The 12808-nt window shown below is 39.2% G+C and overlaps 1 pseudogene across 1 annotated transcript; it reads right to left on the bottom strand.

The window, feature by feature from the left end:
- Positions 1-10122: 10122 nt before the first annotated feature.
- Positions 10123-12389, bottom strand: LOC308414886 (lysine-specific demethylase 2B-like; annotated as a pseudogene). The gene has a single exon. The product of its transcript is annotated as a lysine-specific demethylase 2B-like (transcript).
- Between the last annotated feature and the right edge of the window lie 419 nt (positions 12390-12808).

The raw sequence follows: 12808 nt of genomic DNA, 5'->3' as shown, positions 1-12808 counted from the left end.
TGTTTTATAGGCAATATAATCTAACAGATGTTATTACTATTGTTTTGTAATGAGAATCCTTCATATTTGTGTTTTACTTTAAAATAATCAATATTATTGTTGTTGTTGTTGTTGTTATTGTTATTGTTATTATCTTTCTTAAAACCTATCCCTTGACCTTTCTGCTGTTTTCTAGATCCAGGCACAAAGAAGTAACAGACAAGAGAGAGTGAACAGAGGAGAAAAGGAAAGAGGTATTCCTATCTCAGACTCTCATTCCAATTCTGACAGTGACTACCTTCATTCTTACGATTCTGAAAAGTATACAAGAACTAATCTGCATTTTTCTTTCTCAAAGCCACTGTTACTAATCCACAGATAACTATAGTCCATTTTAATTGGTTATTTTGTTTATTTACATTTCAAATGTTATTCTTCTGCCCAGTTTTCCCTCCACAAACCCCCTATCCCCTTCTCCCACTGCCTCTATGAAGATGTTCGCCCATCGCCCTAGCATTCCTTTACCCTAGGTCATCAAGCCTCCACAGGAACCAGGGGTTCCTCTCCCATTGATGCCAGACAATGCTATCCTCTGCTACATATCCAGCTGAAGCCATGGGTCCCTCCATGTGAACTCTTTGGTTGATGGTTTAGTCCTGGGAGCTCTGGGGTGTCTAGTTGGTTGATATTATTGTTCTTCCTAAGGGGATGCAAACCCCTTCAGCTCCTTCAGTCCTTTCTCTAACTTCACCATTGGGGTCCCAGTGCTCAGATGATGGTTAGCTGCAAGCATCTGCATCTGTATTGGTTAGACTCTGTAAGAGGTTCTCAGAAACAGCTATACCATGCTCCTGTCAGCAAGAAGATCCTGGCATCAACAATAGTGTCTGGGTTTGGTGTCTGCAGATGTGATGGTTTCCTAGGTGATGTAGTCTCTAGTTGACCTTTACTTCAGTTTCTGCTCCACTCTTTGTCCATACATTTCCTTTTTTCCCATTTTTATTAGATATTCTCTGTATTTACATTTCAGATGTTATCCCCTCTCTCCCCATCCCATATACCTCTCCCCCGGCCCTTGCCTCCATGAAGGTTCTCCCTTTACCAACCACCCACTCCTATCTCAGTGCCTTGGCATTCCCCTATACTGGGAAAATGAGCTGTCACTAGAACAAAGGCCTCTCTTCCCACTGATGCCACACAATGATATCTTCTGCTACATATGCAACTGGAACTATGGGTTTCTCCATGCGAACTCATTGGTTGGCGTTTTAGTTCCTGGAAACTCTGAAGGTTTTGGTTAGTTGATACTGTTGTTTTTCCCATGGGTTGCAACCCCTTTCAGCTCCTTCAGTCCTTTCTGTATTTTCTCTCTTGGAGTGCCCCTGTTCAATCAGATGGTTAGCTGTAAGCATTCTTAGCTGTACAGTATGTCTCTGGCAGAGTCTCTGAGGAAGCATCCATATCTGGCTCCTGCTAGTAATTACTTCTTGGCTTCAGCAATAGAGCTTCACTTTGGTGGCTGCATATGGGATGGATCCTCAAATAAGGTAGTCTCTATACATCTTTTTTCAATCCCTGTTCCTCTATTTGACCTTGTATTTCCTCCTGTGAGTGTTTTGTTCTCTCTTCTTTTTTTGAGATTTTTTTCTCTCTTACAACTTTATTTTTTTTAAAGGATACATATACAGATTATTGAAGGCATTTTGGCGTAGCACTATATGAATATATTTTGTCAGTACTTAATTCTTTTAGAGGCTTGATAGCATTCACTGAAATCAAACTAATTACCATAAGCATAAAGTACATGTAGGACAGAAAGGAACATGGAAACAGTTTTCTTGGTGAGTATAGATTAAGCATAATGATCTTTGAATATCAAAAATTGCCACAAGGCTATATTCTTAGCTCTTGGGATATTAATGTTTTAAGGTCCAGGTGTACCACACTATGAGAAGGTACTATACATTTACTTTTTTTCCTCAGAAGGACTGCACTGTGAGTAACCAAATTTCTCTCTTCTAAGAAGGACTGAAGCATCCACTTTCTGGCCTTCCTTCTTTTTCAGCTTCAAAATGTCTGTGAATTGTTTCATGTGTATTCTGAGCTTTGGGGGCTAGTATTGCTTATCAGTGAGTGCATGCCGTGTGTGTTCTTTTGTGCCCGGGTTACCTCACTCAGGATGATAGCACCTAGTTCTATCCATTTGCCTAGGAATTTCATAAAATCATTGTTTGTAATAGCTGAGTAGTACTCCACTGTGTAAATGTACCTCCTTTCTAAATCCTGACCCTATGTACTTCTCCCCCACATTTGGACAGGTCCCCATTTCCCTCCCATCCCCCCTCTCTCCCAGATCTCTCTATCCCTCTACTTTGCAGAGATTATTTTCTTTCCCCTTCTGAGTAAGAATGTAGGTCCAAACTTTGGTGTGATCTTCTTTTTTTTTTCTTGGGTTTCATACGGTCTGTGAGTTGTATTCTGGGTATTCTTAGCTTCTTTCTGCCTAATATCCACTTATCAGTGAATACATATGTGCTCTTTGTGACTGGGTTACCTCACTTAGGATGATATTTTCAAGTTCCATCCATTTGCCTGCAAATTTCATGAAATCATTGGTTTTAATAGCTGAGTAGTACTCCATTATGTAAATATATCACATTTTCTGTATCCATTCCTTTGTTGTAGGACATCTGGGCTATTTCCAGCTTCTGGTTATTATAAATAAGGCTGCTATAAACATAGTGTAGTATGTGTCCTTGTTATATGTTGGTCCATCTTTTGGGTATATGCCTAGCAGTGGTATAGCTGTGTCCTCAGGTAGTACTATGTCCAATTTTCTGAGGAAATAACAGTCTGATTTCCAGAGTAGTTTTACAAGTTTGCAGTCTCACCAGCAAGGGAGGAGTGTTTCTCTTTCACCACATCCTCACCAGTATCTGCTGTCAACTTTGTTTTTTATTGTAGTCATTCTGACTGGTGTGAGGTAGAATCTCAGGGTTGTTTTGATTTGCATTTCCCTGATGACTAGGGATTTTGAACTTTTCTTTAAGTGCTTCTCAGTCGTTGGAGATTTCTCAGTAGAGAATTCTCTTAAAACATATTATACATTAACTACTCCTCTGTACTTTCATTGCATGGTTTCAGTTACAATCTTTCCATTTTGATATGTAGTTAATTTTCTACCTAAAAGTTTAGAACCTATGTGATTCAAGTTCCATGTAACTTTTAAATGAATATTTATGTACCTATATCTCTCTATTTGTGTACATACATTTTCCTGTGTGTGTTATAAAAGGAGGTCAGAAGAGAACAGGGATTACCCTCTATTATTCTCTGCTTCTTTATTTGAGACAAAGCATCTCCCTGAACTTAGGAATCACATTTTCTCAGGATGTAAATCAGAAATTTGTGGGAATCATCCTGCCTTTGAACTGGGATTTTAGGTGTGCACAGGATGCCTAATTTATTATGTGTTTACTGGAATATGAATACTTTTCCTTAAGGTTATGCATTTCATTAATTTCTTCAAAATTATTATGGGTAAAAGAAATATAGAGGAAGTCACTGGAATGTATTTTAAAGGAGTAGGAGAATATTTAAGGGTCTCCAGAAGCACTTAACATTATGATTTTGAATTAATACCATTGGAAGACAAATATTTATTTTTAAGCTCACAGAATAGTTTTAGATTAAAAGAAAGTACTCAATCTTTAATGAAATTATTCAGTGATCTTAAAATGGAAGTAAATCACAATCTAAAACTGGAATCATCTAAGTTTAAATGGTACAAAAAGTTGTATGAATATCACCTCCATTTTCAAGTTCAATTATGAATGTATTCAAGCCTTATATCCTGCCTACTGTTAACACTAGAAACTGGACCTTACCTCATTTTCATTCAGCTCAATAGTTAATATAGTCTATATAACAGAGTAGATTGAGGTTTTCTTTCTTACTTTCAGGCCAAAGTTCTAAGGAAATGAAAAAGGATGCCCTTGCATATAACAATCAGTTTCTCTTCCTATAGGCTGATATAATGTACGGTTAGTTTAAGAGTTACCTACCATAATAAGCTGAGGAGTACCTGGCTCTCCAACTACTCCTATTTGTCATATTTCTTATTTCTATTTTCATGTATGGATAGTCTGTATCCTGTGGGGCCTTTCAGCTCTTTGTCATGACAGGTACAGTAACTAGAAGACTTAAACTTTTGACTAAAATTGTACATCATGCTACCTCAGGGAAAAATACAATAATATATTGTATATTTTCATGTCCACTACATAATACTTAGCAGATATGTGATCTATTAAAGGAAAAACAGATAATTTAAATATTGTCCAACCGAAGTCTAAGTATTGCATTGCTTCCATAATAGAGCCTACAGTAGTCAGTCTTGGCAGGAAAGGAACTAAAATACACAAGAAATTGAAATAATTTACAGTTTTTCTTATGATTCTATCTCACCACATTTCTGACAAGAAACAAAAAACAAACAAAAAGTAAACGGAAATGTGGGATGGTTGCAAAAAGAAACCATAGTTCTCATACATCTTGTGTCAAGCCTGAAATAGGGACAGAAAAGAAAATTAAATTCAGTGTTAGACTAAGGGTCTATTTATATCGAGAAAATGATTAGTAAATATTAAAGAAAATTATTCTTATTTCAAATATACAGAAAAACTAAAAGAATTGCTTTTAATTTTCTGTTTATAGACAATGAATCATGCACAGTAAACCAAGGAGCAACCATTAACTATTTGTATCATAGACTTAACCTAATTTGACAAATTGATGTGTTAAAACAAAGAAGTGAATGGATATTAATTTGTGGTTAATGAATATTGATTTCTACTCTAGATAAACCTCAATATTTTCATTCCTCCTTTAGAGCATGTTATATTTCACCTGTGAGGAGACAATATTTAAATCATAACAGTCACAAGAATTTTGAAGTTTGAAAAATACTGGTAGACACTTTGCTGTTTTTGCAAACTCAGGTTCTTAATGTTTGTTCCCTAGATGAGCATGGTCAGCATCACTATGATCTGGGATTCTATTAGAAATATTGCTTAGGCCTTCCTCCCAATCCATACTTTTGGTTTTATATGGTTTGATTGCTTCCCCCTCTAAGTGTTGAAATGGGAATGCTATTGTGTGGCATCAAAATATTTGAATCCTAACTTGTTATAATATTTATAGTAAAGACCTTTGAAAGATGATTGAATTTATATAAATTCATTAGTGTGGCACTTCTATGATTGAATTCTGTGTCTTTATTAAAAAAGAAGAAGCCAAAAAACCATTCTTCATAGCCCCCGTTTCTTGGAAGGTAATACCCTAGGTGAGCCCTGGGCTCTACCATCAAAAAGACCATCACTTCACATAGTTCTGTGACTTTAGATCTTCAAATGAGCCATAAACTTTGCTGTATTATTTACTTACTGTCCAGCATTGTGTTATTTGCAACAGAATTTATGCACATACATACTAATCAGAAACTCTTCTGGTAGGACCCCAGGCATTTGTGTTTTAACAAGCTCCCCAGGGGATTCAGATAAATGAAAAATAAATAAATAAAGACCACTCTTCTAAAGTACCTATACATATAGAAGGATTGATTTTAGGATTAAGTTGCTGAGCACAACAAAAAGTAAGAAGAGGTAGGAACTGTATCCAATTAGGGTCTTCTAGCTACCATCCAGCTTGTATGATTCTAACATTCAAGAACTAACTTTCCAAATCTGCCCTATAAGTTGCATTTCAGATTAGGCCACTGACTTGCTTCATATCTTCTGACATCAAATCCCTTGATATCAAATGGCATAATTCAAGAATTGTTGAAGAGGCTGTCCTTTTTCCATTGAATTGTTTTAGCTCCTTTGTCAAAGATCAAGGGACCATAGCAGTATGGGTTCATTTCTGGGTCTTCTGTTCCCTTCATCTACCTGCCTATCTCTGTACCAGTACCATGCAGTTTTAATTACAATTGTTTGGAATATAGCTTGAGATCAGGGATGGTGATTCCCCCAGAAGTGTTTTTATTCTTGGGAATAGATTTCACTATTCTAGGTTTTTTGTTATGCTAGATGACTCTGTAAAAAATGATCGTTATAACTCTATGAAGAATTGAGTTAGAATTTTAATGGGAATTGCATTAAAACTGTTAATTGCTATTAGCAAGATGGCCATTTTTACAATGTTGATCCTTCCGATCCATGAGCATGGGAGAGCTTTCCATATTCTGAGATTTTCTTTGATTACCTTCTTTAGAGTATTAAAGTTATTATCGTACAGATCTTTACTTGTTTGGTTAGGGTCACCCCAAGGTATTTTATAGTCTTTGTGACTATTGCTAAAGGTGTTCATTCCCTAATTTCTTTCTCAGCTTGTTTAGCCTTTGAGTAGAGAAAGGAGGTTGATTTATTTAATTTTATATCCAGCCACTTTGATGAAGTTGTTTATTAGTTGTAAAAGTTCTCTGGTGGAATTTTGGGGTTACTTAAGTATACTACCATATTATCTGCAAATAGTGATATTTGACTTCTTCCTTTCCAATGTGAATCCCTTTGACTTCTTTTGTTGTCTAATTGCTCTAGCCAGGACTTCCAGTACTATATTAAATAGGTAGGGGGACAGTGGTCAGCCTTGTCTAGCCCCTAATTTTAATGGGATTGCTTCAAGTTTCTCTCCACTTAGTTTGATGTCGGCTACTGATTTGCTGGATATTGCTTTTACTATGTTTAGGTATGGGTCTTGGATTCCTGTTCTTTCCAAGACTTTTATCAGAAAGGGTTGCTGAATTTTGTCAAATGATTTCTCAGCATCTACTGAGAGGATCATGTGGTTTTCTTTTTTTCTTTGAGCTTGTTGATATGGTGGATTCTGTTGATGGATTTCCAAATACTGAAAGATCCCTGCATCCCTGGGATAAAACCTACTTGATCATGGTGGATGACTGATTTGATGTGTTCTTGGATTTCATTTGTAAGAATTTTTTTGAGTATTTTTGCATCAATGTTAAGGAGAGAAATCTATCTGAAGTTCTTTTTTGTAGTGTCTTTCTGTGGTTTAGGTATGAGCATAATGATGGCTTTAAAGAACGAGTTGGGTAGTGTTCCTTCTGTTTCTATTTTGTGGAATAGTTTGGAAAGTATAGGATTAGGTATAATAGAATTCTCCACTAAACCCACCTGGACATTTTCCCCCCTTTGGTTGGGAGGTTTTTGATGACTGCTTCTCTTCCTTTAAGTGTTATGGGACTGTTTAGATGGTTTATCTGTTTCTCATTTAACTTTGGTACCTGGTATCTGTCTAGAAATTTATCCATTTACTCCAGATTTTCCAGTTTTATAGAGTGTAGGCTTTTGTAGTGGGATCTGATGGTTTCTTGAGTTTCCTCAGTTTCTACTGTTATGTCTCCCCTTTCATTTCTGATTTTTTTAATTTGGATACTCTCTCTTTACCCTCTAGTTATTCTGGCTAAGGGCTTATCAATCTTGTTTATTTTCTCAAAAAAAAAAAAAAAAAAAAAAAACAGCTCTTGGTTTTGTTGACTCCATTCTTTTTGTCTCTATTTGTTTGATTTCTACTCTGAGTTTGATTATTTCCTGCCATCTACTCTTCTTGGGTGCATCTGCTTCTTTTTGTTTTAGGGCTTTCAGCTGTACTGTCAAGCTGCTAGTGTATGCTCTCTCCAGTTTCTTTTTGGAGACACTCAGAGCTATGAGTTTTACTCTTAGTACCGCTTTCATTACATCCCACACGTTTGGGTTTGGTTATGTTGTGTCTTCATTTTTGTTAAATTCTAAAAAAAAATCCTTAATTTCTTTATTTCTTCCTTGACCATGTTATCATTGAGCAGAGCATTGTCCAGCTTTCACATGTATGTAGACTATTAGTTGTTTCTGTTGTTATTAAAGACAAGCCTTAGTCGATGGTGATCTGATAGGATGCATGGGAGTCTTTTGATATTCTTGTATCTGTGGAGGCCTGTTTTGTGTCTGACTCTCTGGTCAGTTTTGAAGAAGGTACCATGAGGTGCTGAGAAGAAGGTATATTCTTTTGTGTTAGGATGAAATGTCTTATAGTTATCTGCTAATTCCAGTTGGTTCATAACCTCTGCTATCTTTTCTGTGTCTATGTTCAGTTTCTGTCTCCATGATCTGTCCATTGAAGAGAGGGAAGTGTTGAATTCTCCCACTGTTATTGTTTGTGGTGTAATATATGCTTTAAACTTTAGTTAGGTTTCTTTTATAAATGTGGGTGTCCTTGTATTTGGAGCATAGATGTTCAAGATTGAGAGTTCATCTTGATAGATATTTCCTGTGTTTAGTAGAGTAAAAAGTGTCCTTTCTTATCTTTTTTGGTAACATTTGATTGAAAACAGATTTTATTTCATATTAGAATAGCTACTCCAGCATGTTTCCTGGGCCCATTTGCTTGGAAGGGTTTCCCCCAGCCTTTTACTCTGAGGTAGTATCGATCTTTGTCTCTGAGATAGTTTCTTGTATGCAGCAAAATGATGGGTCCTGTTTAAGTATCCAGTCTGAATGTCTATGCCTTTTTATTGGGGAATTGAGTCCACTGATATTAAGAGAAATTATGGAACAGTGATTGTTGTTTCCTGTTCTTTTTTTTTTTTTTATTAGAGGTAGACTCATGTTTGTGTGTTTTTATTCTTTTGGTTTTTGGTTCCTTTGTGTGATTTTGTTTGTTTGTTTGTTTGTTTTTTGCTTTTCCTTGGGTGTAGTTTCCTTTCTTGTTGTGTATTTTTCCATCTATCATCCTTTGTAGGGCTGGATTAGAGGACATATATTGTGTAAATTTTCTTTTGTCCTGGAAGATCTTGGTTTCTCCATCTATGTTGATTGAGAGTTTTGCTGGATATAATAACCTTGCCTGGCAGTTGTGTTCTCTTAGGGTCTGCATGACATCTGCCCAGGTTCTAGCTTTCATAGTCTCTTTTGAGAAGTATGGTGTAATTTTGATTGGTCTGCCTTTATATTTTACTTATCCCTTTTCCCTTGCAGCTTTTAGGATTCATTCATTGTTTTGAACATTCCGAGTTTTGTTTTGTTTTGTTTTTTTTCTTTGAATTTTTTTTTGAATTTTTTTTGGTACAACTATTTGTACAAATCTAACAAAGATAAAACTGCATCAGGGAAAAGTTAAGAAACACCACAAAACAATGGCACACATGAATGCAGAACTTGACAACTAGAAAATAGCCATCTTACCAACTTAACTGAGGACTGAACACTTGAGAGGAAGGGGACACAAAGGAAAGGCTATGGGCACATTTCTTCTACTTGATTTGCGGTATAAATTAGATCTATGTAAACAGAATACAAAGCTCATATCTGGAGCAAAACCCTCCAGAGTGTAAGGGCTGAAGTCTGTATTGTAAAATTTTGAGGAAAAAGTGAATTCTATTGAAACTTGGCTAAGTGTTCTTCCTGGACTATACTTTACACAGATCCACAACATGCTCCTGTAACTTCTTGACAGCATCCAGTGAAACATGCTTTTTAAGTGGGAGGTCATAACCCCCATCACACCTGGGCACATCTGGAGATGGGCTTTTTAGTTTTACGAAGTACAGGTTAAGTTCTCTCCTACCTGAAGGACAGTTGGCAATCTAAATAATAAAATACTGGTATGCATTCAAATCTTGCATAAATAATTTTTAAAAAATTTATACAAAACCAACTAAACAAAATGTGTCAAGATGGCTGCAAATGGTTTGTGTGCTCCACTCTACGTTGACATCAGAAGCCTCAACATTGCAAGGAACAAGGTGCCCCAAACAAAAACTACTGATAAAACACTAAGTTTCTACTTCTAAGAGGATTTCTCCAAAGCTCATCTTCTTTCCAATTGGAGTGTCTTCTAAAGGCTGCCTTAGAAATGGTCCAGAAAGCAGTACAGTTTATGATGCAGAAAGAGCAAAGGAAAACATCTGACTCACTCATCCCCAAATGGGTGGCTTCTCCCTTGGCAAGACTTGCAAAACAGAACTGTGTCCTGTAGTCTCTTGTTTCAGATTCCAAAAGGAAATATAGGCCCACTTGTTTTTGCAGTCTTTCCCCTTCCTCGGCTGTATTTCCCCCAACCTTCCATATTTACATACGTGTCCTGGAGCTAACTTAGTTTTTGTAGGAGTTTCTCTTCCACTTGCCCAAATTGGACACTCACAGACATTTCAGCTATGAATTGTTCACAACCTTCCTTACTGACTTGCTTGTAAGTACCTCAGGGTCAATATGACAGATATTTCCGTAGCATTTGAAGGACAGGCACTGGTCAATGACCTTATTGAAGTCTAATAGGTTGATCTCTGTCAGGGTGTCTTGAGTGGTGGTGCCAACTACAGTGAGCAGGGTGATGGACTGATCAGTGACATGGTTACAGTAACTGAGTTGGAGCATGGAGAGCAAGGGCATATGGCGAATAATGAGCCACAGGGAGACATCTGGAATGTCTAGGTCAGCTAGGCACAATTCTACAATGTTCCGGATTATCCATTTAACCTGGCCTGTTGTCTGTGGGTGGAGATAGGAGATCCCACATCAGGTAATCCTTTAGTCCTTCTACCCACTGGACATCAAGGGTTCAGAGCAATGGACAACTGGAGCTACAGACGGCTGAGACAGCACCAAGTCTCAGAGCCCAGGCAACCGGTTGATGAGCCAACTCAGCTGCTTCTTGCTTCTTGGAGATACTGGCCCAGGTGAGGTCAAGGGAGACAGGCTGTCACTGGATGATGCCACTCAATATCAGGGGTGTAATGGACTTGCAGTGGCTCAAGTCAACGCGGGTCCACAACCGCTTATTGCAGCATCAGCTGTTCCAGGTCCTGTAGACCTGCATGCATCCACACCTCCCTATGCATGACATGGGCTGCTCTATCATCTAGAGGCAGCGAGTGAGGGGGAGTGACTAATAGGTGGTGGCCGGATCATGTGACACTCCATCTGGATGTACTTGGGTGGGGATGTAGAGGGTGGGGGCCAGGAGATAAGAGGAGGTGGGCTGCGTAGGCCAAGTCCCAGAGAGTGTCAAAGCTCCCAAGTAGTGTCTTTGAGCCCTTTGCTGAAGTAGTGAGGGCAGGCACTCACAGTGGCTTAAGGGCCTCTTTGACTCCTTGTTCTTACTCTCAGCCTCTGACTTGATAGGCTGGTGGTTCTTGTGGACCAAGGTATTCTCTGTCTTTTGGATCTTTTGGATCTTGTGGTTGAGCTCCTTGCTTAGCTCTTTGCTCAACTGCTAGTTAGGAAGCCGCCGTTTCTGACACAACTTCACCTTTTTCTTCTCTTTTGGGCCTTCAGCCCTCTCAGTGCTGGGCCCAGCAGTAGTGTGAGCTGGACCATGACTGATCATTCTCCCAGGTCTCAGGAGGTGCCTCAGGCAGCTCATCCTCTGGTTCCTGCTTGAAGTGCCGAAGGGGCTTGTTGGCCAGTGGCAGCCTATTGTTGGCATTCTTCCAGGGCCGCTGCTTTTTCCTGAGAAGCTTATCTTCTTTGCCAGGTTTTAGCTGCTGCTGGAAGTGAGTGAGACTAGATCTCCACCAAGGGCTGAAACTGCTGCCTAGAGGGAGCCTCGATGAGAGGTGAGAGGAGGAACACAGGGACATTTGAAGCATCTAGCCTTCTTTGGTCCACTCAGTTCTTGGAGCTTCTTGTATTTCCGCTTCCTCCTCAGGTGCACATCATCAGACTTTCCGTGGAGGATGCCATCTACAGGCACCTTTGTGGGGTGCTCATCTGACCTGCGGACAGGAAGCCTCTTCACACTCACTTCTGCTCTTGGCAGGCTCTTGCCCTCCCTTATTGTCCTGGCTCATCTTCTGCTCCTTGAGCAAGGAGCCAGGCAGGTTGGAAGCATACTTAAAGCCAGGGCCATGCTTTTGTTTCCCAGTCTTGCTGGTGATGTTACACTTAAGACACTCCCAGCTCATTGTTGACCACACCCTCTGATTTCTTAATCTTAAGGCATCCAGGGTGGATGATCTCCTTGCAGATGGAGCACACCATGAGCATGCGGTTAAACCTGCCTTCTTCCTTTTCCACTGTGTCCTCCTTCCCTGCCTCGCCACACACAAGGCACACAGCAGTGTGGGGCAGCACTGGCGCAATGCACTGCCTCATGATGCAGCTCTGCTCCATGCGCCCAGGACCTCCAAACTTCATGTCCTTGCAAAAGTGGCACAATCCACATTCTGTCTGCAGGCAAGCCTCACACTTGCTGCCTCGAGTCCAGTGTCTGCAAGTTCCTGTTTTTGTCAGGTTGGCAGCCAACTTCACCTCTGAGGCTAGGCCCAACTTGCCCTTAGGCAGACCCACCACCAGGTTCTGTGATCCTGATCTTGAGGCTGGGAGATAACAAATGTCTGACCTGGATCTTGGCATGGAGATCTTGAGACATGGTGGCTATGAATCCCAGGACACTAATGCAAGGAGAACTCTGAGTACAAGGTCATCTGGGACAAACCAAGTATGAACATAGTGAGTTTTGACTTTTATGTGTCGGGAGGAATTGATTTTCTATTCCAATCTATTTGGAGTTCTGTAGGCTTCCTGTATGTACATGGTCATCTCGTTCTTAAGGGCAAAAAGGTTTTTTTTTTCTATGACTTTGTTGAAGATATTTACTGTGCCTTTTAGTTGATATTCTTTGATTTCTTCTACACCTATTATCCTTAGATTTGGTCTTCTCACTGTGTCCTGGATCTCCTGGACATTTTGGGTTAGGAGCTTTTTGGCTTTTCCATCTTCTCTGACTGTTTTGTCTATATTTTCTATGATGTCTTCAGCCCCTGAGATCCTCT

The sequence above is a fragment of the Micromys minutus genome, assembly GCF_963924665.1.
Source record: "Micromys minutus genome assembly, chromosome: X".
Taxonomy (NCBI): Eukaryota; Metazoa; Chordata; class Mammalia; order Rodentia; family Muridae; genus Micromys; species Micromys minutus.
This window is presented reverse-complemented; position numbering and strand designations above follow the sequence as displayed.